The sequence below is a fragment of the Schistocerca serialis genome, chromosome 9, assembly GCF_023864345.2.
Source record: "Schistocerca serialis cubense isolate TAMUIC-IGC-003099 chromosome 9, iqSchSeri2.2, whole genome shotgun sequence".
In the NCBI taxonomy this organism is placed as follows: domain Eukaryota; kingdom Metazoa; phylum Arthropoda; class Insecta; order Orthoptera; family Acrididae; genus Schistocerca; species Schistocerca serialis.
This window is the reverse complement of record NC_064646.1, coordinates 415,345,600-415,373,498: the sequence shown is the minus strand read 5'-3', so window position 1 is coordinate 415,373,498 and position 27,899 is coordinate 415,345,600. Positions and strand designations below refer to the sequence as shown.

At 46.0% G+C, this 27,899-nt stretch overlaps 1 protein-coding gene and 1 non-coding gene across 2 annotated transcripts in view; one reads left to right on the top strand and one right to left on the bottom strand.

Annotated features, from left to right (window-relative positions):
* Positions 1-27,899, bottom strand: part of LOC126419661 (uncharacterized) — a 733,764-nt gene that overhangs the window by 322,347 nt on the left and 383,518 nt on the right. The window lies entirely within an intron of this gene.
* Positions 23,240-23,313, top strand: Trnat-ugu (transfer RNA threonine (anticodon UGU)). The gene has a single exon. It is a non-coding gene; the product is annotated as a tRNA-Thr (tRNA).

The window sequence follows — 27,899 nt, the reverse complement described above, 5'->3', positions numbered from 1 at the left end:
CGAAACAACTTGCTCGTCAGCACTGTACTTGGTTCGGAATCGATGCTGCGATTACGAATATGTGTTCTTCGTGCCCGGCGTGTGCCGAACAACAGTCCGCACCGCCGCGGAAAGTCTTTGCATGGCCAAAAGCCACTTCCCCTTGGCAACGCTTGCACATTGATTTTGCTGGTCCCTTCTGGAATGCTCGATGGTTGGTCCTGGTCGATGCCTTCAGTAATTTTCCTTTTGTTGTCCGGATGTCTTCCACGACGTCCTCCGCCACCATCCAAGCGTTGTCTGCTATCTTTTGCATTGAAGGTCTTCCGCAGACTATTGTTTCCGACAATGGCCCACAATTCATGTCCGCAGAATTTCAGTCATTCTGCCAGGCCAATGGTATTCAACATCTGACATCCGCGCCGTTTTCGCCTCAGTCCAACGGTGCCGCTGAACGATTGGTCCGGACTTTCAAGTCACAGATGTTGAAATTGAAAGAGTCGCATTCTCGGGAGGACGCATTGTTGCTCTTTTTGTCTTCGTATCGCTCTCAGCCCCGAGATGGTCGCTCGCCGGCTGAGTTGCTCCACGGTCGTCCTCATCGCACCTTGATGTCTTTGCTGCATCCGCCGCATCAGGTTCCTGTGCAGCGGCAGACTCCTGCTTTTGCTCCAGGCGACGTTGTATTTTATCGCAACTATCGAGGTTCACGGCGTTGGCTCGCAGGGCGCATTCTTCGCTGCCTCGGCCGCGCGATGTATTTGGTTTTGGGGGCCTCTGGTGAGGTGCGTCGGCATCTCAATCAGCTGCGCCTCTGTCGTCGCTCGGGTTCTGCCGCTCCCCGTCTGCTTTCAGCGACGGTGCCGTCCGGTCAGCGCCCTGGGGAACCATCTACTGGCTCGCCTCATCCCCAGGTGTTACCGACGATGCCTTCCATTTTGCCCCATGGCGAAGCGCCGCCGCCGCCGCAGCAGCAGCAGCTGCCGCCGCCGCCGCCGCTTGTTCTCCCGCCGGCGCCGCCCGCATTCGACGCTTCGTTGCAGCCGCCAAGCGCCTCCCAGGGTCACGCGCCGCCGATCGCTTCCCGTGACCAGCTGTCCTCCGCCATGGAACTCCCGCCCGCTCCGGACCACATGACGTCATCGCGCGTCGGCTACCCCGACGCAATGGAGGTTGATCCTTCGGTCCCTCCTGTCTCTTTACGGGCGCATACACCGCATGTTGACGTGCACCCTGGACTAGTTTTTCAGGCGTTTCCTAGCTCCCCTCGGACCGAATGGCCGGGTGCGGGTGGCACAGCCTCGCCTGTTGTTAGGCTCCCCACCTCATCGCATACGTCAACATGTGGTCCTCCCCACGGCGGGCGGAAGCCTTATCACACGACCGTTCGCCGATTTGCGGGGGAGGAATGTGGTGTCACCGCCAGACACCACACTTGCTAGGTGGTAGCTTAAATCGGCCGCGGTCCATTTAGTACATGTCGGACCCGCGTGTCGCCACTGTGTAATCGCAGACCTAGCGCCACCACCAAGGCAGGTCTCGTGATACGAGAAAGCACTCGCCCCAGTTGTACGAGAACCTAGCTACCGACCAGATGTACGAAGCCTTTCTCTCTCATTAGCCGAGAGACAGAATAGCCATCAGCTAAGTTAATGGCTACGAACTAGCAATGCGACATTAGCCATACAGTGATTGTACTTAAAGTCTTCTGTGTATCGTCAAGATCGATGTACCACAAGGAATAAGTAAAGTTAAGTATTAAACCTGCTCCGTACTTTTCTTCCTAACATTAATTACGTATCCTGTTCCAGTACTTCACGCCCGTCTGCGTTAGTCTAGCTTGCCTTTTCAGCCATCTCAACTTCACGGTGTCGGCCCAGCTACCGACACAACATAAATAAACTTATAGTAATATTAGATTCTGTGTATGTTATGGTAACTAAACAATTGATTACTACCGATTTGAAAATATTATAATGTGTAAAACTGTGTGCCGGACCGATACTCGAACTCGGGAACTTTGCCTTTCTCGGGCAAGTGCTCTACCATCTTTTTTTAAAAAATCTCATTTTGTCCGCTCTCGTTCGTTGCATCTGTTTGGGACGGACGTCGTAAGACACCCGTTTAAGTTCGTTGATAATCGATTAACTCAGTTTTTTTTAATCCACAGTGCACCTAAACCTCTGACCGAACACGCTGAGCTACCGTGCTGGCGACCATCTGAACTACCCAAGCTCGACTCACGACCCGTTCTCACAGCTCCAATTCTGCCAGTACCTCGTCTCCTACCTTCCAAATTTCGCAGAAGCTGTTGGAAGAGCTCTTGCCCGCTAAAGGCACAGGTCCCGAGTTCGAGTCTTTGTCCGGCAATACTCCGCTGCAGAGTGAAAATCTCATTCTGGAAACATTCCCCAGACTGTGGCTAAGCCATGTCTCCGCAATATCCTTTCTTCCAGGCATACTAGTTCTGCAAGGTTCGCAGAAGGTAGGAGACGAGGTACTGGCAGAATTGGCGCTGTGATTGGGTTGCGTTGTTTGGGGGAAGAGACCAGACTGCAAGGTCATCGGTCTCATTGGATTAGTGAAGGATGGGGAAGGAAGTCGGCCGTGCCCTTTCAAGTGAACCATCCCGGCATTTGCCTGGAGCGATTTAGGGAAATCACGGAAAACCTAAACCAGGATGGCCGGACGCGTGATTCAACCGTCGTCCTCCCGAATGCGAGTCCAGTGTACTAGCCACTGCGCCACCTCGGTCGGTTGGTGCTGTGAGGTCGGGTCGTGAGTCGTGCTTGGGTAGCTCAGATGGTAGAGCAAAAAATGGTTCAAATGGCTCTGAGCACTATGGGACTTAACTTCTAAGGTCATTAGTCCCCTAGAACTACTTAAACGTAACTAACCTAAGGACATCACACACATCCATGCCCGAGGCAGGATTCGAACCTGCGACCGTAGCGATCGCGCGGTTCCAGACTGTAGCGCCTAGAACCGCTCGGCCACCTCGACCGGCAATGGTAGAGCACTTGCCCGTGAAAGCCAAAGGTCCCGAGGTTGAGTCTCGGTCCGGCACACAGTTCTAATCTGCCAAGAAGTTTTATATCAGCGCACACTCCACTGCAGAGTGAAAATCTCATTCTGGAGACTATAATTTGTGTTATTAAAAATTCACGCATTTGTACCACCTTGGTGATGAGAGCAAGTTATATTTGGGAGAAGAGAGGGATGGATCTAACACTGGACCCATGCCTGCGCTCTGCGAACCTACAACCCTTTGCTGAAACCGCTAATAGCAAAGTGATTTACCTATTTGTCCTGTGACGGGTTATATAGCTGGTGCTTGGGTTGTAAGCCTCCGGAAAAGGATTGCAAAATCACAGGCTGATCGCAGTGCTGTTACAAAGTAGGAGTCACTTGTGTCGAATAAGCCAGGCAGCTAGGTGTTAAGTACAAATTAAAATGCCGGCGTGGTTGGAGTACAAGGTAAATGGGGAGAAACTGCCACGTTTGCTTCTTACCTAAATAGGCAACTAGCATCACGACGGAACTCGGAGCTTTCACTGACTCTGTGCATCTCGGTCACATCGACCGCACGCAAGACTTCCAGCAGTTCCTCCATTCTGGCGGGACGACGACGTTTTGCGCGCTATCTTGTCAGGTCGGGCGGAGAAAGTTCGGGTCGTGGAGCCGCCAGAGCGACGCACTCCAAACAATCAGATAGGCGGCAGACTGGAACCCAGCCGCGCTACTGGAAGGCGTGCGAGTTAGGCGAGATGACCGCGAAATATAAGCCAGTAGCCAGCGAAAGTGGTGGACGGCAGGTTTCTCAGAGCGGCTCGCTTCACGGTCACTGCCGCTGGCCGACAGATGCTGTCAGCAACTCGAACCGCCGTTAATGAGGCCCAAAAGGCGCCTTCAGTGTCACGAGTGACAACAAACCATCGCTCTCAGCCTTTTAGTCGTGGATAATATATGCAATATTAAACACCTTCGGCAGCTGGAATGTTGGACACACGACAACATCCGTTGCTTTTTATTTCCATGTAATACTGTTCTTAGAAGTCTCGAACCGAGATACGAGCATATAATGATAGCTGATGGCACTAACATAAATTTTATGTAGTCCGTCCAGTATGGAATTTAGACGAATGCTCCCTTTTTCAAACGCCTCATATGAACTATAGTCGCACTCCCACAGATATACACTGACGGAAATAAATCACGACATCGAAGAATAATTAATGTAGAGTAATGAAATTTAAGCAGTACATTTGTCTAGATAACATTGCAAAATCAGAGATTAATATACGCACGAGATAAGCGACTGAAGACGTGAAATATTGGTACATTGAAAACTGGTGTAGCCGCCAGAATGCTTTATGTTGTACAGACGCCGTATGTCAGTTTGTAGCATGGGGTTCCATGCGTGTTGAATTTGGTCAGTCAATACCGGCGCCATTAATGCTGATTGTGCACGACGCTGCAGTTGTCGTCCGATGATGCCTCCGATGATGTCCCATACGTGCTCTATTGGAGACAGATCTGGTGATTGAACAGGCCAAGGCAACATGTGGGCACTCTGTGGAGCTTGATGGTCTACGACGACGGTAAGTTCCTATTGGAAAACACCAACTGGAAATCTGGTCATGAATGGCAACACAACAGGTCGAATCACCGGATTGTAAAAATTTGCAGTCAGAGTGCACATGATAACCAAGAGAGTGCACCTGCTTGTCATCCAGATACTCTAAAAAGCAAAATGTCGAAATGATATTATTTCGTTTATTGGTTTAAAAATGGCAATGAAGCAGAGAGAAATACATTGGCGATCGACGGGAGGCTCAAAGAGAGGAGGAAGATATGATTAGAAAAATGCTAAGAAAGCTTCTGATAAGAAGCTTTTCATTGCCTTGATCGCATGTATGTACAGTCGTGGACAAAACGAGCGAGACCCCTCGCCTTTTCGTTATGCTGATCCGCACAGCTTTAAAGTCTGCTACACAGCATAACAGGCAAGGAGACGAAGTGCTACCAACATACTATGCACAGGCGTGAAATTGAAAAACTATCCGAAATTTGAAACTTCCTGGCAGATTAAAACTATGTGCCCGACCGAGACTCGAACTCGGGACCTTTACCTTTCGCGGGCAAGTGCTCTACCAACTGAGCTACCCAGGCGCGACTCAAGCCCCGTCCTCACGCGTGATTGGGTAGCTCAGTTGGTAGAGCACTTGCCCGCGAAAGGCAAAGGTCCCGAGTTTGAGTCTCGGTCCGGCACACAGTTTTAATCTGCCAGGAAGTTTCATATCAGCGCACACTCCGCTGCAGAGTGAAAATCTCATTCTGGAAATATCAGAAATTTGTCAGACTATTTTCAATCATGCGTAAGAATATATCAATGCTGATTAGTGTCTTAACCAAAACACCTAAATATAAGATATAAATGAAAGAAGAAACGCTAATTAGTATGAACTGTACTAATAAAAATGAATTTCAGCTTATCGAGATAACATAACTGTTTTAGTAAGACAAAGTGCCCCAGATCGTTACGAATTATCAAAATATTATGCACATTCGGCCGCGAAATGGTCTGTGTCAACGTTCAGACCAGTCATACTGGGTTACCGTTGTTGACCTACCATGAAAATGTGCAAATTTAGCAATGCATGAAGATTCATAACGAAATTAAGTTAAAAATCATTCAGTGCCACACTTAAGTCAATTCAGTTATTGACAGAAGCGGAAAAAGTAGGTAGTAACAAATATGAAATTCTACAAGAGTTTCATTCGACATCCTTGGGGCGCCGGTACAGAATAAAGGTAGCAATAAAACGTATTGGGGGTGCGAGAATTTCTTAAAATTCCTTTACTGATAGTCTATCTGCCTCCATCGAGATTAGAACCAAAAACAAACCAGACCTCCCTTGCAGAAGCAAACACCTTTCACTACGCTAGCAGACAACCCAGGCAAACATCCGTCTATTATTACCCCAGACATGAATAAACCGGCAATTTCGCAATGAAAATGGCAAAATTATCTGCAGTTTCTGTTGCACAGAGCTTTCTGGACTCAAAAACATGAATTGTCTACCTTTATGTCACCGCTTATGTGACAATCATTCGGGATGTTTATCGACATAACAAAAAACTGTTATTAGCCAGTAAATTTAGTAGGATAAATCTGCACCAACCCAGGAAATAAACGGCGACGTAGCTGCCAAACGTATTCTACAATGTTTCGAATTCTCTATTAGACGCGCCACAGCCAGAACGCGTTCATTAGCCGAGGTGATCCTTAAGGTAGCTAGCAATGGGAATGCTCGCACAACTAAAACGCGGTGGCATTAATAGTGGGATCTGAATTACTACATGTATAGGCAAATGGATTTTATTTGCATTGCTGTAAACGTGATTTGAATCGAAAGCTTAGCTACGATTAACATGCTGATGTATCGACTGCAACTGGAGCATTTCGAATAAAGAGTAGGGGAAATTATTATGCGGCCCTCATCTTCAGTAACTGTGGTAGCTATTTTCGTTGTTAGGATTTCGTCACGTAAATCGGTAAAAATAGAACCCTTCTAGTCTCACTTTCTTAACCGTCTATCTGTCTACCAAACGCTTAAAGCCCATTTACCTCGAGTACGGGTGGACATAATAAGCGGAAATGTATCGCACTTCCTGCGGTATACGGTCACTTGGTGGTGTAAAAAAGTGAGCTATGTCAACGTAATCTAAAGATAAGCCGTTTATGTAAAGAAAATTTACGCGAAAGGTCAGAACATGACTCTAAGCACTATGCCACCAAACTGCTTAGGTCATCAGTCCCTTAGACCTAACACAAATCCATGCACGGGGAAGGATTCGAACTGACGGCGCAAGGAGCCACGCGGTCCGCGATTTGACGCCGTTGAACTAACCCGCGCCGGCAAGCTGTTAATATCATCTCGTGTTACTAAAAAATTATTCACTTCTGGTGAATGATTTTCTGCGCAGTTCTTTTAAGAAAGAATAACTAAAATATGATGTTACGGAAGAGGAAGGACGCCTAATTTATTTCCCCTTGTCTTTATTCATGATGTTAGATTTGCAATCTGAGCATATGTACTATCCATAACCACAATTTAGATCCAAGTCATAGTCACAGATATGCGAATACAACACATTGGCTTATACTTGAGGTATTTCGTTTTTCACGAAGTGGTGGCAGACGATGCTGTGGTGTCTTCGAAGCGCGAGTTTCTCCAGTGCTAGCTATCTCAGCACTTCAGCTGAGCGAACTTGCATAGTATGTTGGTAGCACTTCGTCGCCTTGCCTGTTATGCTGTGTAGCAGACTTTAAAGCTGTGCGGATCAGCATAACGAAAAGGCGAGGGGTCTCGCTCGTTTTGTCCACGACTGTACATTAGATTACTAGTTTCGACATGACTAAGCTGCCATCTTCAGATCCACAGAGTACAGGTTATGACATCATGGAATGCCATAAACCGCACGTTTGTTTTTGTACCATCATAACGGACTCATAATAAAAAGCCAGAAAAAAATTACAAAATATATCTGTGTCGTTATGGTAAGACAGCGTCATAGAAGACACAGCTATATTTTTTATTGTTCTACTCTCTTTTCATTATGAGTCCGTAACGATGGTTTATCGCACAGCGTGGTTTCATGACATGTACTCTGTGGATCTGAAGATGGTAACATAGTCCTGTCGAATTAATTGATCCAGTTGAATTAATTGATCACTCTCTAGCAGACAATGTGAGGTATTTATAAAAAAAGGTCGATAATGGATGCTGTTGCTGTGGTGTATGACTCGAAGACAGACGGACCGAATCACAATACGTAGGCCTATCAAGTATCGATTCTCAGTTTACATCTTTTACAGTTTAACTGAACACCATGTATGTGTCCACGCAGATACTGTGTTTCGATAAACTTCCTCTGCTAGAAAATTACCGAAACTATTAGTAATTATAAAGGTATTGTTTAAAATAAGTTTATTTTCCTACACAATCACATAATATGTCAACAAGCAATGACCGGTTTCGGCCGTCATCTGACTTCTTCGGTTCATAAGACTGAAACAATATTTCACTCCATTATACTGAGAGAACCACATTATCAATTTAATCCAATGATTTCTTGTCGAAATTGTGTAGGATTGTGACCCAAAATAAACGGTTTAAAAATGCGTTTCAAAAACCACCGACGACTCCAAAACGATCGACATGTCGTTCTTTTCTAAGTAACGGATTTTCATAATCAGCTGACGGCGGTACTATATTATTTTCGACTATTTATGTTTTACGTCCGCCAGGTGGAACGTTAATCTCGGCGTTTGTAACATTACGCGTATTTAGGCGTGCTGATCGGCCACCCCGTATTCGTGCGAGATAAGATGATTTTGTTGTACAGCTGAGCGTTGGTGAACAGCCCCCACGGCCGTCAATTCGCTCCGGCCGGTCAAGCTGAAAGGGGGCGTCTTACAGCTCTAATGGTTCAAATGGCTCTGAGCACCATGGGACTTAACATCTGAGGTCATCAGTCCCCTAGAACTTAGAACTACTTAAACCTAATTAACCTAAGGACATCACACACGTCCATGCCCGAGGCAGGATTCGAACCTGCGACCGTAGTGGCCGCGCGGTTCCAGACTGTAGTGCCTAGAACCGGTCGGCCACTCCGACCGGCCTTACAGCTCTCTCAGAATATATGATAATCTACAATCAAATATTAATGGAAATTTGAGTACATCAGTGATTTCAGAAAAACGACACACATCCAATGACACAAAAATATTTCAATATTTTTAAAACTACAGAAGGTAATATTTCACAAGAGTAAATCTTTTCACGATTAGCGTCTTAATAACGAAGCCTTATGCGATTTCAACATACGATATCTCAGATGATGACATTGCACTACAGATATGATCTCTGAAAGCTATGTATCTGTATCTATTTTATGTCTGGATTTATTTCGCCTTTTAGATCTTTTTATTATGTAAATGTTTGTCAGAACTATTCTCCACATTTACACAACAAATGAACACTGCATCAATACCTACATTTTCTCATACTTGGTATTTATTTAATGAACAGTTTATTATTTTGCCAATAACTTTATTTAAATGTCGACAGCAAGTGCTGTTAAAAACTGTGGTCATTTAAAAGTGGTCCATCGCATTTGTTAGTGGACACCACAATTTAAAAGAGAACCAAAAGACATTTGTGTCAAGAAGGCATAAATAATTGTTTAATAATAATTAATGACATACTTTTGTCATTTATCATGGGCACACTTGTGCAAGAATGCTGGCTTATTTATTTATGAACCAACTACAACTTATATTTATTGTAAGTGAGCTTGGTGTACCTAAATGTTTATGACAGTTCTTTATTTAAATATTGTAATACATTGGTTTAGTCAGGGAAGTGGTCAAATTGAATCAAATCATGTGCGTAGGGATTAAGAATGATGTAATTTTGGTGGGAATGGACTTCAGCCAGTGGAAAAGCAAACAGTGGTGGAACACTAGAGGATTCAAGTGGAGAATGGAACTTTTCAACTGAAGAGCTCAAGGGAGTAATTCTGGGACTTTGAGTCGAATACTGAAAGAAGGTAGATCTGCCTACCGTAATGTGCCTGATTCAGTTGTATAGGTGACTGGTTCTGGATGGTAAATCGCCTCTACAATTCTTTAATTTTTGAAGGAACTCTACTCGAGATCTGAATGCGCCCCAGAGTAGGACTCCAATTTTTTCCGTTTGTGGTACGGAATTTAGGAAGGACAAGAGTATGAGATACTATTTCTTGTATCACGTGTGTTAATTTGTAAATGATCATGTTGAAATCTGAATTGTTTTGAGCTGGTGAATATTTCATGTACAGTGATTATGAAATGAACTTAGTTTTTGTGTATCTTCGATGACTGTTTAGTGTGGGGATTTTGCTACCATTCTCATATCACTCTTAACGTAACTCTACTGCATCTGATAAGCGTACTTTCTATCTGTATTTTAAATGAATACCATAGGACCACATCTCATTTATTTGAGATGTTTTTCCTTGTATAAACATTATTCAACGTAATTCTCTGTCATTTACATCAATTACAGACCTTAGAATATAACCCTTATTACTAAAATATTCAATTAACTTTGATGTGGTTTTTCTGTATATTTTATTAACTCGCAATTCTGGCTAATGCATAGTCTATTTGACGCCAGGATCACAGCTATAGAGTATTATTTGCAGTGAAATAGCTGCAGGGCATGAGAGCAGATGTGCACAACTCGATCGTATGACTGCAACGAGTTATTCTCTTTAAACAGAGCAGTACATAGCGCAAGTACCTAAAGTACGAGCAACTGCAGGTAAAGACCCAACTGGTTTACTCATACAGACTGATGTTTGGGATGATTGCTTAAAAATGTTATTAGGACGGCAAAAAGTATGTGGTATGCATACAAAATAGCTAATTCACAGGATAAAATTAAAACAATATGGCCAATTGTGAAGGAAGTGTCTGGTCAGCAGCACAAGGTCGACGATATGAAGTCAGTTCGCAGTAAAAATATTTCTGTTACTGATAAATCAGATACATCTACAGTATTTAACAATCATTTTCTGAGCATTGCTGGTGAATTAAATCAAAATTTAGTTTCTACAGGAAAACATACCACTTTCTTGGCAAATGCCTTTCTGAGATTGATGTCTGAAATACTCCTCTATGATACAGAGAAGAGGGAGATTGAGTCAATAATTAAATCACTGAAGACTAAGGACTCTCATGGTTATGATGGAGTGTCTAGCAGAATATTAAAGTACTGCTCTGCACATGTTAGCCCTGTATTTAGCCATATTTGTAATGTTTCCTTTAGGAATGGTCAGTTTCCTGAGCGATTAAAGTATTCAGTAGTAAAGCCGCTTCATAAAATGGGAGAAAGGGATAATGTAGATAATTTTAGACCTATTTCTATGCCATCAGTGTTTGCAAAAGTTATTGAAAAGGCTGTGTGTGTAAGGATAATTGATCATTTTATATCATACGATTTGCTATGAAACGTACAGTTCGGCTTTAGAAGTCGTTTAACAACTGAAAATGCTATATTCTCTTTTCTCTGTGAGGCACTGGATGGGCTAAACGAAAAGTTTCGAACGTTTGGGGTATTTTTTTATTTAACTAAGGCACCTGATTGTGTTGATCACAAAATATTGCTCCAGAAGTTGCACCATTACGGAATACGGGGGGGAAATGATATGCCCTCTAGTATTACGGGTAACTCTAAAATATTTCTGTTTGCTGATGACACTAGTTTGGTACTAAAGGATGTTAAGTGCAACATTGGCTCGGTTCAAATGGCTCTGAGCACTATGGGACTTGACAGCTGTGGTCATCAGTCCCCTAGAACTTAGAACTACTTAAACCTAAGGACATCACACACATCCATGCCCGAGGCAGGATTCGAACCTGCGACCGTAGCAGTAGCGCGGTTCCGGACTGCGCGCCTAGATCCGCGAGACCACCGCGGCCGGCCGGCTCGGTTTCAAATAGTGCAGTACATGACCTCAGTTCATGGCTTGTAGAAAATAAACTAACGTCAAATCACAGTAAGACTCAATTTTTACAGTTTCTAACACACAATTCAACAAAACATAACGTTTTAATTTCACAGAATGAGCATATGATTAGTGAAACTGAACAGTTCAAATTTCTACGTGTTCAGATAGATAGTAAGCTGTCGTGGAAAGCCCACATTCAGGATCTTGTTCAAAGACTTAATACTGCCATTTTTAATATTCGAACGGTATCTGGAGTGAGTGATACTTCGACACGAAAATTACTCTACTTTTCTTATTTTCATTCGCTTATGTCGTATGGTATTATATTTTGGGGTAACTCTTCCTATTTTAAAAGGATATTTTAGGCTCAGAAACGGGCGGTTCGGGTAAAAAGTGATTGAGTTCACGAACATCTTGTCGACCTCTGTTCACTAGTCTGGGTATTTTGACATTGGCCCCTCAATAGGTATATTCCTTATTGTCGTTTCTTGTCACCAATATTAGTTTATTCCCAAGAATAAGCAGCTTTCACTCGGTTAATACTCGGCAGAAATCATACCTGCATTTGGATCGGACTCCCTCAACTCTAGTGCAAAAATGTGTACAGTAAACTGCTGCATCCATTTTCAATAAGCTGCCACTCGAATTCAAAAATCTTAGCAGCAATCTACGCGCTTTCAAATCGAAACTGAAGAGTTTCCTGATGGGTCACTCCTTCTATTCTCCCTGCGGAATTCCTTGACAAATTAAGCTAATTCTTACTGTATTGCTGATAGCGTTTACTTAAACTTATGGACTGACTTTTTTCAGGTTCATGAGCATTTATTTTTATCTGTTATTACTTTTATGTTGTAATTTCATGTACTGACACGTTCCATGACCTTGGAGATTTGCTCCTCAATTTGGTCCTACGGAACTTGACGTGTAAATAAATAAAAATAAATAAATGAACCACTGTGATTCTTGAGTTTCTCCCGACGTATTTGATAATCAAAATATCCACGGGTATGCTGCCGGTCTATAGTGTCCAACGGGCACAATATTTCGGCGATCATACATGTCGCCATCATCAGGTGAACTGACGGACTGAGCTCCTGTGAACGTGCCGGCACGGAGATCCGTAGGCTATGGCTGCTCAGAGGGAACTGGGTTCGGTCGCGGCGGCAGCCGATTTAAATACCCTCCGCGCGCGGCGCGTTCCTTCTTCCGTCCGCGCCCCGCGCCACGGTCGCGCGGTGGAACAGATTGCGACGGCGTCTGAGATGACGTCGGTGTGATGGCTCTGCCCGCCATGGTCGTCACAACGATACGTTTGCTCGATTTACTCTTGATTAACCCGATCGCTGGTTCCCAAGCCTTGCTAAGATTATAGCCACAGTCCCGGTTTATGAGGTCGTCATTGGTGCGAATTTCGATGGCCTCTCTAACAACGCTGTCACAGTATCTCGACGTCTGTACCAGAATCCTCGTGCGGTCATACTCCATGGCGTGATTTTCCGACAAACAATGTTCAGCGACCGCCGACTTGCTCGGATACATCAGTCGAGTGTGCCTCTGGTGTTCACGGCATCGATCCTCGACGGTACGCAGTCCGTCAGTTCACCTGATGATGGCGACATGTATGATCGCCGAAATATTGTGCCCGTTGGACACTATAGACCGGCAGCATACCCGTGGATATTTTGAAATGAACCACTATTCAGCAGTAACTGTTAGGTACTGTCACACGCTCCTCTTGGTTCTACTAGAGACGAATGTGCTATGTACCAGAATATTCGACTCCGTTTCTTCAGTCATTATCATCATCGTGATCAAAAACAACAATACAAACACGATACACAGGCTCATTTCAGCGACCTGCGCAACACAAGCACACTAACCGAAGGCCTCGTAGCATCAGTCAAATTTTGGAAATTTGTGGTAAGTACTATGGGACCAAGCTGCTGAGGTCATTGATCCCTAAACTTACACATTACTTAATCTAACTTACGTCAAGGAGGACGCACACACCCATGACCGAGGGAGAACTCGAACCTCCGAAGGGGGCAGCCGCGCGAGCCGTGACAAGACGCCTCGGACCACGCGGCAACCCCGCGCGGCTGGCATCAGTCGGAAAAATTTATCAGCAGGTGGTGTGCATGCGGCGCCCGCGGCGTCGTCGGTCGCACCTCCTTTGAAATGGTTGCTAGTGTGTTCAGCTTAACGGCATTTACTGCTTTGTCATTTACGAGGGGCGTAAGTGTTTTTGTAACCTTCTCTTTGTTTTACGCGTCGTCGTGACTGTGAGATTAAATTTGGCATAGTGCCTACGTCTCTGGGATCTCATACCCTATTAAATAAGATAACTGGGCGTTTTCAGAAGCCTAGGGGTCGTTAGGCCTTTGTAGTCGGCGAATGAATGCGTTATCGGACCTTCTTGACAGTCTGTGGAAGCGGCTGGCGATCTTTTTGAGCCAGTTGACGATCTCCAATTATTCTGTCGTGTCGTTAAGATAGCAATGGGAAGTTGTGAGGTACATGATAAATCCTCATAAGGGCGCCTTTGGGTTTGCACGCTGTAAGATGTGTTTTTCGTGCATTGCCCCAAACTACAGGAGCATGATCTATCACTGGGCATGTAGAAAGCTTGTAGATTGTCAAAGCATGGCTGATCCATAATTCAAATTTTTCGTTGATTATGGAATATAATACCCTAACTGCTGTGAAATTGGAATCAATTATCACAACTACGAGGGTAATCCCAAAAGTAAGATATCCTATTTTCTTTATAAGTACATAGATTTGTTTATTTCTATTATTGTTTACATCAATTAACAGCTTGAACATTTAGCTATTTTTCAACATAATCACCATTTCTGTTGCCGGGCGGGGTGGTCGAGCGGTTCTAGGTGCTACAGTCTGGAACCGCGCGACCGCTACGGTCGCAGGTTCGAATCCTGCCTCGGGCATGCATGTGTGTGATGTCCTTAGGTTAGCTACGTTTAAGTAGTTCTAAGTTGTAAGGGACTGATGACCACAAAAGTTAAGTCCCATCGTGCTCAGAGACATTTTTGAACCATTACTGTTGATGCATTTTGTAGGTGCTGTGGCAGATTTTGTATGCCCATGTCGTACCAGCTCGCCGCCATGCTGTTCAGAAAGTTATGAACCTCTTCTTTCACCTCGTCGTCGGAGATGAATCGCTGGGACCACAATTAACGCTGACAGGTACTGAGAGACTGAAAAAACTCGAACGGGCAATTGAGAACCGGAGAAGAGGAATGTTGAGCACCCATACATCGCTCGGCAAACCGTTGCTCTCCTGCAAGAGTTTCAGTGGAACATAATCACCCACCCACCCTATAGTCCTGATTTGGCGCCCAGTGACTATCACCTGTTCCCTAGGTTAAAACAACATTTGGCCCGAAAGCGATTCAGCTCCGACGACGAGGTGATAGAAGAGGTTCATAACTTTCTGAATAGCATGGCGGCGAGCTGGTATGACATGGGCATACAAAAACTGCCACAGCGTCTACAAAAATGCATCGACAGAAATGGTGATTATGTCGAAAAATAGCTATATGTTCAAGCTGTAAACTGATGTAAACCATTGTAGAAATAAACAGTTCTATGTACTTATAAAAAAAATAGGAGACCTTACGGCAAGAAAAAAGGAATAAAAGTGAGATAGTGTTAATACTTTCATCCTTCTTTACCTCCTCTGCATTGCTGCAGATGACGTGTCACTGAGCACATTTGTACTGTGCATGCAGCACACGTGAGGTGCCTAGTTGTTTCCACTGCCCTGTGTGGAATACATAAGTTCTTGTACACTTCACTAACCTGCTGTCTTCATGATTATGATGTCCCCAGCGCAGAGAACAGCACGCAGGTCGTGGATTCTTTTTCTTGAGGCTGAAATTAACTTCGCAAGGAACTGCTACCACGAATAAACTATAACTCATTTGGGATGCCACTCGCGTTTTTATTGATGTAGACACGAGGAACTATTCTTGATCACAACGTATTGAACATATCTTTCCCCAGTCATTATATCTGGCTAAATAACATGAAGTACATCCTGCCACAGACAACATGTCTACTGGAACGGTCAGAACTGGAGAATAAAATTACATGAATCAAATACTACTATTACAGACAACATGTCTGTCTGCTGGAACGGTCAGAACTGGAGAATCGAACTGCCCGAGACACTCCGCGCGCCAAGCCAGTAAGGCGTGACCCGAACGCCACCGAAGCGCATTGGCAGTAATATCGTCAGTCTTTTGTTTTAGTAATACTTTGATTTTAATAATTTTGAAATGACTGATTGATAGCTGGCTGTTGAGAGATGTTTATTTTTAAAAAATGAAGTAATTTGAATGACAAGTTTAATTAATAATAGCAACTAAAGTTTAACGTTTTGGCGCCCTACCGCCGAACACAGCAGCCAATCACAGAGCAGCAGCATTCTCACGAGAATGGTACCGAATCTAACATCTGTCACCGGTACCTCATCCCACACTGCGTCATCCCTATGCTTCTTATGCTTCTTGCATCTCCACTGCCCTGGGAATAGCTTCCTGGAGCCTAAGATGATGGCTGAATCAGCCAGAAATATTATAACCTTACTTTTGGGATTGCCCTCGTAAGTATTTGATGTATGTGGCTCATCGTATCAGTTCAGGAAAAGTTCTACTTCCAGAAAATACTCTCACTGTTTCCCGGAAATGATCATCGCTTGACTTTTAGTTGAATTATGTCCCACGCGCCATTTCGTTGCCCTGGCCTCAAGGACTCCTTGGAGGGGATGGTGTTGCGCCTGTGGCCGTCTACTTAGTGTTAGAAGAGCCGAATTGTCTTCACAGGTAGCTGTTGTGATCCTCGGTGTTGCCGGCAGATCTGAAGTACAAAGAGAGTGGGATATTAGACCTAGTACGACCCCAGCGGTATGCCATCTCTGATGTCGTGGACAGTTGACGTGGCTCCACCAATTGGGACGACGAAGGTATGTCCTTGTAAATACGTAGCAATTGTACGTAATGTGTTGAGAAGCCAGGCACAAAGAGCTTGCACACTAGGCCTTTGCGCGCCCATCATTCGTCGTAATGATAGACAACGCAGTCAGTGTTTTCAGAGACTGCAAGGTAGTGTAACAGGTCGCCGTGGTGTCGTCGTAATGATAGACAACGCAGTCAGTGTTTTCAGAGACTGCAATGTACTGTAACAGGTTGCCGTGGTGATCCGCGGAAGTTCAGCCGAGTTCGCCGACTGGCGACACGCGTTCCATACAGACTGGACGGGACACGCGCCGGAGCAGAGCCAGCTGTGGGGTTTATGGCTGGCGTGGGACGCCAGCGTGACGGGCGACGCACGCTCTTCAGGGCTGTGAGTGCGGGCCCGCCAGCCGTGACGTAGCGGCGCGCGAGCCGACCAGAACGACGTCGGCTCGCCAAAACGCTTAACCACACACATACACACACACACACACACACACACACACACACACACATACAGAAGCACGCACACACACCGCGGGCTCGCGCACTCTTGTTGGCTCAAGTGGTCGGCTATTCGCTACACTGCGCCCGCGTGGTCGCGCAGTTGAGACGAGCTCGCTCGGTGGCCGTTACTCTGCCATATCCTTGAAGGGCGGAGACTGGCCGACAGCTCGACGACTCACTGTTTCGCTTCGGCAGTCAGCTGCCTTAACCGTTGTCCAGCCCTACTGAGTATTTGCCGTGTTATGTTAAGGGAGACTGATGTGCCACTCCCGCTTATTTTATGCCAGTTTCCATAATTTAGCAATAACTCTGGAGAACGTAAAGGGAAATCACGTGGAAGTCGAATATGCTATTACCACAGCAGTGCTGCGCGGAATTACCACGCGTAAAACAGCGGCGTCCTAATCCCATTTGTACGTAGCTAGAAAACAGCATGTTGCTTAGCAGGACGATGCTATAAAATTGGTAGACTTCAGCTAAGACGGCTGACTACAACTATATCTGCACCTACAGCTTGATAGTTCTCCATTTGCTACCCGCGTGATTTAAGGCACCTTGCCACGGTTCGCTCGGCTTCCGCTGTCGGAGTTGCTAGTTCGGGAGCCCACACGCAATGGTAATATCTTAGACCTTATAGTGACAAATAGGCTGAACTTTATCGGCAATGTCTGTATAGAAACGGAGATTAGCGATCAAGATGTCATTATAGCACCTATGGTTACGAAAGTTAAGAAACCAGTGAAGAAGGCTGGGAGAGTGTTTCTCCTAGGAAGAGCAGATAAAGCACTTGTTAGCATCTCATTTAGAAAGTGAACTGACATCACTTAGTTCCCGCAAGATGGATACAGAGGAATTATGGGCAAAGTGTAAGAAGACTGTAAATAGTGGTCAGGAGAATTGTGTGACAAGTAAGTGGATCGAGGACAGAAATTACACATCTTGGTTCAATAACTAGATTCGGGAAATGCTGGGGAAGCAGAGGCTGTTGCAATCTCGGTTCAAAAGAGAACGCGCAAATGACGAAAAGCAAAGGTTAGTAAAGATTTGTGTGCCTGTGGAAAGATCTATGAGCGAAGCACACAACTGCCACCGTCATACTTTGGTAAAAGATCTGGCAGAGAACACGAGAACATTCTGGTCCTTTGTAAAATCGCTAACTGGATCTGAGGGTAGCATCCAGACACTTGTGACCAGTCTGATGTGGCAGTTGAAGAAAGCAAAACGAAAGCAGAGGTTTACGTTCAAGAAATCGTTCACGCAGGAGAATCGTACAAACATCCCATTATTTGGCTATTGGACAGACTACCGTATGGGCGAGATTGCAATGAGCAGCCCTGGCGTAGAGAAACATGTGAAAGACTTGGAAGTAAAATAAGTCACCAGGCCCGGGTGGAATCCCAGTTCGGTTTTACAAAGAGTACTCTATTGCATTGACCCCTTACTTAGCATAAATTTATCATGAATCTCTCACCTAGCGCTAAGTCTCAAGTGACTGGGAAAAAGCGCAGGTGACTCCTGTGTATAATAAGGGCTAAGAAACGGACCCCGCAAAATTATAGGCCAATATCCCTAACATCGGTTTGCTACAGAATCTGTGAACATACTCTCAATTCTAATATAAATTTTCTTGAGACCGAGAAGCTTATGTCTACGAATCAGCATGGTTTTAGTAGACACCGCACGTGCGAAGCTCAGCTTGCCTTTTTCTCACATGATATACTGCGAACTATGGATGAAAGGCAACAGGCAGACTCCATGTTTGTAGATTCCCGCAAAGCGTTTGACACGGTGACCCATTGCAGTCTGTTAAAGAAGCTACGAGCCTGTAGAACAGATTCACAGATATGTGAGTGGTACGAAGACATCTTAAGTTATAGATCCCAGTATGTTGTCATCGACGGTAGTGTTGGAAATGCAGTGTGGCTAGGGCCTCCCGTGGGGTAGACCGTTCGCCTGGTGCAAGTCCTTCGAGTTGACGCCACTTCGGCGACTTGCGTGTCGATGAAATGATGACGATAAGGACAACACAACACTCAGTCCCTGAGTGGAGAAAATCTACGACCCAACGAGGAATCGAACCCGGGCCGTTATATATGACATTTCGTCGCGCTGACCACTCAGCTACCACGGGCGGACGACGGCAGTGTTCATCAGAGATAAGGGTATCGTCTGGAATGCCCCAGAGAAGTGTGATAGGACCGCTATTGTTCTCTGTATACATAAATGATTTGGCGCACAGGGTGGGTCGCTATATGCGGATGTTTGCTGATGATGCTGTAGTGTAAGGTAAGGCGTTGAAGTTGAGTGACTGTAAAAAATGGAATGCGGATGAGTGGGACAAACAAACCTGTAATGTTCGGATACAGCGTTAGTAGTGTCCTTCTCCATACAGTCACGTCGTTTGAATATCTGGTCGTAACGTTGCAAAGCGATATGAAATGGAACGAACATGTGACGATTGTGGCAGGAAAGGCGACTGGTCGAATTCGATTTTTTGGAAGAATTCTAGGAAAGTGTGGTTCATCTGTAAAGGACGGTAGAGCGATGTAGGCTTCAGTAGTTCTCGATTGGTTCGGATCCTTACAAGGTCGGATTACAGGAAGACACCGAAGCAATCCAGAGGCGGCCTGCTAGATTTCTTACTGGTAGTTTCGAACAACATGCAAGTGTTTAGGGAGATGCTTCGGGAACGTAAATGGGAATCCATGGAGGGAAGGCGACGTTCTTCGAGGAACACCAGAGGACCGGCGTTTGAAGCTGACTACAGAACGATTCTGTTGCCTTCAACATACATTACGCGTAAGGACCCCGAAGATAAGATACTAGAAAATAGGGCTACGGAGGAATATAGATAGTCGTTTATCCATCACTCTATTTGAGTGTGGAACAGGAAAGGAAATGACTAGAAGTGGTAGGGAGTACCCTCAGCCATCATTAGTTATTTTGCTACCCAAATAGCAGAACTCTTCTACTACTTTACGGGCCTCGTTTCCTAATCTAATTCCCTCATCGTCACCTGATATTATTCGACAAAATCCCATTATCCTTGTTTTGTCTGTGGTGATGTTCATCTTATATCCCCTTTTCAAGACCCTGTCGATGCCGTTCAACTGACAGAATTGCAATGTCGTCGGCAAATCTCAAATTAATCCTTTCTTATCCCTGAACTTCAATCCCTACCCCAAATTTTTCCTTGATTTCCTTTACTGCTTGCTAAATGTACGGACTGAATAACAATGGGAATAGGATACAACACTGTCTCACTCCCTTCTCAACCAATCCTTCTTTTGAATGCCCCTTGCGTCTTATTACTGCCGTCTGATTTCTGTACAAGTTGTAAATAGTCTTTTGCTTTCTGTATCGTATCCCTGCTACCTTCAGAATTTCGCCGGCCGCTGTGGGTGAGCGGTTCTAGGCGCTACAATCTGGAACCGCGCGACCGCTATGGTCGCAGGTTCGAATCCTGCCTCGGGCATGGATGTGTGTGATGTCCGTAGGTTAGTTAGGTTTAAATAGTTCTAAGTTCTAGGTGACTGATGACCTCAGAAGTTAGTGCTCAGAGCCATTTGAACCACCTTCAGAATTTCAAAGAGGGTATTCCAGTCAACACTGTCAAAAGCTTTCTCCAAGTCCGCAAACACTATAAATGTAGGTTTGTTTCTCCTTAATCTAAGATACATTTTCGGGTCTGTATGGCTTCGCGTGTCCCTACATTCCTCTGGAATGCAAATTGATCTTCCTCGTGGTTGTGTTCTACCAGTTTTTCAATTCTTCTGTGAAGAATTAGTGTTAGTATTTTGCAATCGTGATTTATTAAACTGGTTGTTCGGTAATATCACACCTGTCAGGAAGTTCTCTTTGGAATTGGAATTATTACATTCTTCTTGAAGTCTGAGGAAAATTGGAATATATCGATCTCCATACCGCTAATGTGGTTACTATTAGCGTCTGGTTGAGCCATCTTTGCTCTACATATATTACATACAAGACCCCATTGAGAGCACCTTGTGTCTAATTCCAATGTTAAAGGTTTATTTCTTTATTATGCTGTCTCGTACATATTGTACACCAGATCGAAGAGTTTTGTCATGGCAGGCTCTCCCAGTGCTATAAGTAGTTCCGACAGAATATCGTCTATTCTCGGGGCCTTTCTACGAATTCTTTCAGTGCTCTGCGAAAGTCTGCTCCCGCTATCGCATCTCAGCATATTTTATTGTTGAAGTTTGGGCATTACGATCAAATAAAGTACTGATTATTGGTTTTTCTTATAAATAATTGGATAGTTAAATCTGAAAAGAATGACCATTGCACTAGGGAACTTTAATGTGTGAAAAATTTAAAGCTGAGTATCAAGCTATTCTTAACCAGAAAATCGACAGTAAAATGTCCATGGACAATGACTCTCCTATTACTACTGCATAACCTCTCTAAAACTGTCTCTGTAGATGTTTCATGAAGCTCAAGGCATTTCCTGTTGGTGGTGCATCAGCTATGGTGCTACTAGTTTGTGTGATTCCTAATTCACTTTTGTGTTAGCCGAGCGGTCTAGGGCGCGGCAGTCATGGACTGTGCGGCTGTTCCCGGCGGAGGTTCGAGTCCTCCCTCGGGCATGGGTGTGTGTGTTTGACCTTGGGATAATTTAGGTTAAGTAATGTGTAAGCTTAGGGACTGATGACCTTAGCAGTTAAATCCCATAAGATTTCACACAGATTTTTTATCACTTTTGTGACACAGCACTGAAACGTCTGTTCAGCAACATATAGGGGCGTTGTGGTCGAAACCTGCCGTATACTGAAGTTACAGACGTCTTAAACCCAGCGTAAAGATTCACATTACCTCTGAAAGATCTGTACGTGGTAGCGCGCACTGTTATAGTTTCCTGACTGGTCACAGTACGCTCCTCGTTAATGACGCTGCAAGGATTGTAGAAAAGAAAGGGGAATTAACTTCCGGTATGCTGGTGTGGGAGAAACGCCCTTCCTTTTTCGCTGACGAAAGCGAGGAGCCGCTGTTTATCATCGGATTACTCCAGGTATGACGATCATAAAATGTGGTTGTAAAAACTGATACTGGGCGGTGGGCAGAGTGAACGGTGGAGCTGCGCGAGGGTTTTGATGGGAACGCTTTATACGGCCGGCGTCTTACGGCCGAGAGAGCCCGTAAAAGCTGCGTGTGTAGCTCGATCACGGGCCGGCGGCCACAGCTAGTAAGTACAAGGCGGGCGAGTGTGGGGGTGGTGGCAGGGGGGCGGCGGCAGCTTCCTGCAGCCAAGCAGCTATGTGCAAGGCCCGAGTGTTTCTAAGTTTCCACGAAAGCTCGTTGTGGGAAGGTATTTTCAATAGGAATTCATTCCCCGAAGTGCGACATCGTAAAATAAAGTATTCCACTTAAAAAAAAAATGGTTCAAATGGCTCTGAGCACTATGGGACTTAACATCTGAGGTCATCAGTCCCCTAGAACTTAGAACTATTTAAACCTAGCTAACCTAAGGACATCACACACATCCATGCCCGAGGCAGGATTCGAACCTGCGACCGTAGAGGTCGCGCGGTTCCAGACTGAAGCGCCTAGAACTGCTCGGCCACACCGGCCGGCTATTCCACTTTCCTGCGACTGGTAGCTGAAAGTGCGACAAAAAGTTTCATGACATTTGTAATTCAGTAACTTAAAAGTACGAACAGGGCGAGAAGGGACCCGGCCGGATAGTCGCGCTTGTTAGCACGCCGCATCCGGTGGCCGCGGCGGGCACCTGATCGAATCTGCCCGACGGATTAACGACGAGGCCGATGTACCGGATGTGGCTTTTAGGCGGTTTATCCCGTCCGACTAGACTATCTATCTGGTAACCACGCCCCGTATCAGTTACACGATTTGCAAACATTTCGAACACATTTTCACTCTTTCAGATGGAATAACGTTAGGCACAGGCAGATTGAAATGATAATTAAATGGACACCCTAGATGCAAACAGACGTCGATGTACTTCATTGGGGACATGTTGAAAATGTGTGCCGCGACCAGGACTTGAACCCGGGATCTCCTGCTTGCATGGCAGACGCTCTATTCATCTGAACCACCGAGGGCTTCCAAGTCCCGTACGAGTAAGGAGTGTGATGGCCAAACATCTATTAGGCGCACTACGAATGTAGTGATGTGGACATGTTGGGAATGTGGGTCTCACGGGGAGCGTGCCCTGCAGGCGCACTATCCTCTGTGCCATCGGTGGCTCAGATGGATAGAGCGTCTGCCATGTGAGCAGGAGATCCGGGTTCGAGTCCCGGTCGCGGCATACATTTTCAACGTGTCCCCAATGAAGTACATCAACGCCTGTTTGTAGGTAGGGTTTCCATTTAATTATGCCCGAGGGAGGACTCGAACCTCCGCCGGGACCAGCCGCACAGTCCATGACTGCAGCGCCCGCGACCGTGCGGCTAATCCCGCGCTCAACTAGACAATAACGGTGGGTTAAAAAGGGAGTGTCTCACTTGCCAGTATCGATATCGATGAGAGATAAAAACTGTCTAAATTTTAGATTCCCTAGGTGGATGAACTGTGTGTATACATAATCCCATTTTTACGGAACGCTCAGCTGCCTTGCTAACTTTTAAATACGCTATTTGTTCCTTACATGAATGTAATGACTCTGCCGGTGCAGCTCACTCCCACCTTGAATCTAAGTTGGACATCACGTCACTGAGTCTTTAATTCAGCACGGAAGGACTCCAGCTCGTTAGCAGAGGGCGACCTCAGCCAGGCACCGTTAGCTGCCCGGCAGGACGTAGATCACGCGCGCTGTTATCTCCCGCACGGAGGTGCTAGCGCCCCGCCGACCGCTAGCTGCACAGCGACCCCTGCTGGCTATCATCTGCTCTATGATGGCCTCTCTATCTCTCTCTCTCTCTCTCTTTCTCTCTGTACCTCTTGCGGTGAACAGAAGGAATGATCTGCACGACGGGCTTCGACCTAAGGCTACGTTTTGGGTTAAGTCGTATGACCTGCACGCTGCAAGGCTGCACAAAACGGCGCGTCGTTACCTGGCAGGGGCACTTCAGAGCGGCTGTCGTCACGTTGAGGCTGTCTCGCCTGGCTTGCAGCTGTGCTGGATGCAGGTGGACTGCAGCACAGCTTGATGGGGGTTACTGGCAAGGGCCGGTGAAGAGCAGACCGTCCCGACGTCACAGCAAAAGCTCTGCCTCAGTTCAGTGTCAGCGTAAAACTGGAGCGAGCCTGGCAGAGTGATGAAGGCGGAAGCAACGTTCCGGTACAACACACACGGGTTGGCCAAAAATATGGAGACACAGCGAGAAACGTATCAGTGTGCTCAGTATGTTGCGAGTTTCACTCGTCGTCAGAACAGTGCTCCCTGTTGTTATGTTGGAGCTAAGCGGTTTGTAACTTGGGCACATTGTCGGCACACTTACGGTGGGTGCTTCTACACTACTGGCCATTAAAATTGCTACACCAAGAAGCAATGCAGATGAATAATGGGTATTCATTCCACACGTGATTACATTTTCACGCAATTTGGGTGCATAGATCCTGAGAAATCAGTACCCAGAACAACACCTCTGGCCGTAATTACGGCCTTGATACGCCTGGGCATTGAGTCAAACAGAGACTGGATGGCGTGGACAGATACAGCTGCCCATGCAGCTTCAGCACGATACCACAGTTCATCAAGAGTAGTGACTAGCGTATTGTGACGAGAAAGTTGCTCGGCCACCATTGACCAGACTTTTCAATTGGTGAGAGATCTGAAGAATGCGCTGGCCAGGGCAGCAGTTGAACGTTTTCTGTATCCAGAAAGGCCCGTACAGGGCCTGCAAAGTGCGGTCGTGCATTATCCTGCTGAAATGTAGGGTTTCGCAGGGATCGAATTAAGGGTACAGCCACGGGTCGTAACACATTTGAAATGTAACGTCCACTGTTCAAAGTGCCGTCAATGCGAACAAGAGGTGACCGAGACGTGTAACCGATGGCACCCCATACCATTACACCGTGTGATACGCCAGTATGGCGATGTCGAATACACGCTTCCAATGTGCGTTCATCGCGATGTTGCCAAATACGGATGCGACCATCATGATGATGTAAACAGAACCTGGATTCATCCGAAAAAAATGACGTTTTTCCTTTCGTGCAACCAGGTTCGTCGTTGAGTACACCATCGCAGGCGCTCCAGTCTGTGATGCAGCGTCAAGGGTAACCGCAGCCATGGTCTCCGAGCTGATAGTACATGCTGCTGCAATCTTCGTCGAACTGTTCGTGCAGATGGTTGTTGTCTTGAAAACGTTCCCATCTGTTGACTCAGGGATTGAAACGTGGCTGTACGATCCGTTACAGCCATGCGGATAAGATGCCTGTCATCCTGACTGTTAGTGATACGAGGCCGTTGGGATCCAGCACGGCGTTCTGTATTACCCCCCTGAACCCACCGATTCCATATTCTGCTAACAGTCACTGGATCTCCACCAAAGAGAGCAGCAATGTCTCGATACGATAAACCGCAATCGCGATAGGCTACAATTCGACCTTTATCAAAGTCGGAAACGTGATGGTACGCATTTCTCCTCCTTACACGAGGCATCACAACAGCGTCTTACCAGGCAACGCCGGTCAACTGATGTTTGTGTATGAGAAATCGGCTGGAAACTTTCCTCATGTCAGTACGTTGTAGGTGTCGCCATCGGCGCCAACCTTGTGTGAATGCTCTGAAAAGCTAATCATTTGCATATGACAGCATCTTCTTCCTGTCGGTTAAATTTCGCGTCTGTAGCACATCATCTTCGTGGTGTAGCAACTTTAATGGCCAGTAGTGTATAAGCAAGGCAGCAGAAGTATTTGGTGTTTTAAGAGAGACAGCGTATCGTAATTTTATACCACATGTATGGAAAGCGGGAAAACGTTGTCCGCTATGTCACAATGCGGACGAAAGCGTGCGTCCACTCATCGTGACAGTCGCTCGTTGAAGAGTATTGTGGCTAAAAATAAGACGACGACAGCTACAGAAGACATTACACATCAGAATGTCGCACTCGTCAACAATGTGAGACCCAAATCAACACGAACAGGGAATTGCAAGGCCAGCTGGAATTAGAAAGCTCCTCAACAATGATCCAAATGCCCGTGACAGGTAAACGTGGTGCCGAAACCATAAAACCTGGACTAGGGAGCAATGGCAGAAAGTCATTTGGTCAGGGGAGTCTTGCTGCACGCTGTTCCCAACTTCTGGCCGAGCTAATGTCCCATCAGTGAAACACAGTGGGGCTTCGATGATGATTTAGCTTACCGTATCATGGTATTCCACGGGCCTCACGGTTGCTCAGCAAGGATTATGTAACCAGTTTGGGTGATCAGGTCGGTCCCCTGGTACCATGTTTGTTCACAGTGGTGGTGATGGTCCTCTTTACACGAGTCATATAATCCAGAACTTATTTTCTGAGCACATGGATGAGTTGACGCATCTACCCTGGTCACCATAGCCACCAGACCTCAGTACTGAGCAATTTTTGGTCTGCTTTAGAGAGAAAGGTGTATGATCGCTATTCACCTCCATCATCGTCACGTGAACTTCTACTACACACATAAAAAAAAGTTTTGCAACACCCCGGTTCCCACTACTCCTGAAGATAGACGTTGACTGTGGGATATTGTATCCCTTTGACTGTTCAGAACTGTCACTAAACCCTCCCAAAGATGTAAACAACCATACACGAGCAGCGTCTATTAGACGGAGGGGATCCGGCTGCCGAACAGTTCCAGTCATTCCACCAGGAAGGAGGTACATAGCTCGTATGTTCTGTAGTTCAACCATTCATAGTCGGTCAATACCGCGGTTCCATCGGTCTGCAGTGTTACTTTCTGCCAGGAAGGGCTCCCAACAAGGGAAGTGTTCTGGTGTCTCGGAGTGAACCAAAGCGATGTTGTTCGGACATGGTGGAGATACAGAGAGACAGGGTCGATGACATGCCTCGCTCAGGCCGCCAAGGGCTACTACTGCAGTAGATGACCGCTACCTAGGGATTATCACTCGGAGGAACCCTCACAGCAACCACACGATGTTGAATAATGCTTTGCGTGCAGCCACAGGACGTCGTGTTAAGACTCAAACTGTGCACAATAGGCTGCATGATTAACAGCTTCACTCCCAACGTCCATGGCGAGGTCCACCTTTGCAACCACACGATGCAGTGCGGTACAGATGGGCCCAACAACAAGCCGAATGGACCGCTCAGGATTGGCATCACGTTCTCTTCAATGATGAGAGTCACATATGCCTTCAACCAGACAATCGTCTGACACGTGTTTGGAGGCAACCCAGTGAGGTTGAACGCCTCAGGCACACTGTCCAGCGACTGCAGCAAGGTGCAGGTTCCCTGCTGTTTTGGGGTGGCGTTATGTGTGGCCGACGTACGCCGCTGGTCGCCATGGAAGGCGCCGTAACGGCTGTACGATACGTCACTGCCATCCTCCGACCGATAGTGCAACCATATCGGCAGCATATTGCCGATGCATTCGTCTTCATAGATAACAATTCACGTCTCCATCATGCGCATCTAGTGAATGACTTCCTTCAGGTTAACGACATCGCTCGACTACAGTGGCCAGCCTGTTCTCAGGCGTGAACCCTATCGAACATGCCTGGGATGGATTGAAAATGGCTGTTTACGGACAACTTGACACATCAACGAATCTGAGGAGTCTCCACCGAATCGCCGTTGAGCAGTGGAACAATCTGGCGTAAGTGCCTTGATGAACTTGTGGATAGTATTTCACGACGAATACAGGCATGCATCAATGCAAGAGGACGTGCTACTGGGTATTAGAAGTACCGGTGTGTAAAGCAGTCTTGACCACCACCTCTGTAGGTGTCGC